The following is a 2779-nucleotide window of genomic DNA, read 5'->3' as shown; positions in this document are numbered from 1 at the left end:
TTCTTCTTAGTATTCTATCGTCAAAAGTCTGGAAAGTGATAAATTTATTTTAATTTCAAAAACGATTAACAAAATTTGCAGATGAAGAATAGAGTTACAAAGAAACGTAAAAACGACGATAAATAGATTGTTCGGGTGAATTCAAATAACGGCTTCAAATTTTGCCACAAGGGCAGCCATTTTGGGAGAGGGGATGAGTCGATTGCGTCGACCCCAGTGTTTCACTGGTACTTAATTTATCAACCCCCGAAAGGATGAAAGGCGAAGTCGACCTCAGCGGAATTTGAACTCAGAACGTAAAGACAGACAAAATACCGCTAAGCATTTCGTCCGTCGTGCTAACGATTCTGCCAGCTCCCTGCCTTCGGGTTCATTCAAAATAACACTGGAAAGAAACGAACAAATTTATCTGGCAACCGAATATGTACATATGAGCCGTTTCTTTCTTTTTTGAAGTAGTTTTATCAAAGTTAAACCATGAAATATCAATAGATTCACCACACCTTTCTTTCGCCAAAAGTGATTCGAGAGTAATGAAGTGTTTTTCTTTGTGTTGATCTTTGAAAACGATCATAAACTATTACGATCGGTTCTTAAAAGTATTTTTTCGTCAATTTCTCTGTTCATCATGACTAAGATGTTTTAAGATTGAAATATCACAAGAAAAAGTAAAACTCCTTTGTTACATGTTTCTCTTTTTTCTTATATTTTTTGCTTCGTTTAATGCTTTTATTATTTATTCAAATACAGGTCCACAATACTTCAAACGTTTTGACGCAAATGTATGGAAATATATGCGTGCGCATTTGTACGTGTGCCATTGTATATGTGTTTGTATTATGTATTTATGTACAAAGGCAGAAATTGCCGATATCGTCAAGACGACGGACAAAAAGAAATTAACGGTATTTCGTCCGTTTTTACATTCTGAGTTCAAATTCACCGAAGTCGATTTTGACTTTCATGATTTTGGGGTTGAGGAAATAAGTACCAGCTAGGAAATGGAGTCGATGTAATTGATTTACCCATTCCCTCAAAAATCAGGCTCGATGCCTATAATAGAAAGGATTATGTATGCATCTATGTATGTCACTCGCGGCTGCAATAACATTATGCACAAGCATCGCTGATATTTGATCAGTGATGGCCTTTTTCGGCCACGAGAGGACAGCCATCATCATGTATATACATGTATTTGTATTTGTTCCCCATACTACCAACGCTTGACAACAGGTCTTTGTTTACACTCCCGTAAACTAACTGTTCGGTAAAAGTGATCTTCGAATAAGCCCCAGACTTTAAAGAGTATACACTGGAGTACATTTTGTTCAACTAACCCCATCAGTGCCGTGCTCCAGTATGGCCGCAGTTTAATGACTAACGCAAATACAAAGATAAAAGATATATGTATATGTGTAGATACATGCATATGTGTGTGTGTATTTATTTATATATTCATATATATATATATAATATATATTATTATATTATATTATATTATATATTATACATACATTTCTGGATAGTTTTCCCTCAACCAAAATCTACACACAAGTAACTGATGACACCTTGTAGGAAAAGGTACGCGTCCAATATGGCGCACTGTTGGAATGAATCCGGAACCACATTATTACGAGGAGATCTTAACCATACAACATCTACGGAACGGTTATACTTTTCTTGTTACACTTTTACGGGTGGCAGTCATTGGTGAACCGCCATATTGGTGAACCGCTATGTTGGGAAACCGCCTCCAAATGTTTGGTCGATCAGCCTCTCCAGTATTTATTTTAAGTCCAGACTTATTTTATCGTAGGCATGTAACTGAACCACGAAGTTACGGAATTCAGGTTTTCTTTATCGTTTACTCAGAACAGGAAAGACTGCCAAGGCGGCGAATAGGCAGAAACGTTAGCACGCCGGGCGAAATGCTTAGCGGTATTTCGTCTGTCTTTACATTCTGAGTTCAAATTCCGCCGAGGTCGACTTTGCCTTTCATCCTTTCCAGGTCGATAAATTAAGTACCAGTTACGCACTGGGGTCGATTTAATCGACTGGCCCCTTCTCCCAAAATTTCGGGCCTTGTACCAAGAGTAGAAAAGAACAGGAAAGACTGATATTTGATCAGTGAGGGGCTTCCTCGGTCGCAAGTTGACAGCCATCTTCATGTATATGCAAGCGTATGTCTTTGTGTTTATGTTTGTTCGCCCCACTACCATCGCTTGACGACCGGTGTTTGTTTGTTTACATTCCCGTAAAAGTGACCGTTGGAATAGGCACTATACTTTTTTTTCGGGGCTTTCGGAACTGACGGGAGGTAAAAGGAAGTTATCTTTAGTGCGGAAACATGAGCTGAATGTATGTAATCGATTCGACTCATTAAGGGCAAGGAAAACCCAAGTTGTGTTACTATATCGATGGTGTTAATGTATGTGTGTGCGCGTGTGTGCGTGTGAGTGTGTGCGCGTGTGTGTTTGCACGTGTACATATGTACGTATGTATATAGTTATGCAATGTATGTATATATAAAGTAGGCTTAATATTTATATACAAATATTAAATGAAATACAGAAATACAAATGTCAAACTAAAAATTTATTTACATTGTAATATAATATATTATAAAAAAATACAATATAACATATCACATAACATAATAAATTTCTAAAAAACACATATAAAGCCAGCAGTCGTTTTCACTCATGTACACGAGTGAATTCATTAAAACATTCCCATCTATGTATACAAGCCTCTTCAGAGCCTTGGTGCAAAATCATAT

The sequence above is a fragment of the Octopus bimaculoides genome, chromosome 3 (assembly GCF_001194135.2).
Source record: "Octopus bimaculoides isolate UCB-OBI-ISO-001 chromosome 3, ASM119413v2, whole genome shotgun sequence".
Lineage (NCBI taxonomy): Eukaryota > Metazoa > Mollusca > Cephalopoda > Octopoda > Octopodidae > Octopus > Octopus bimaculoides.
Note: the sequence above shows the minus strand (reverse complement) of the source record.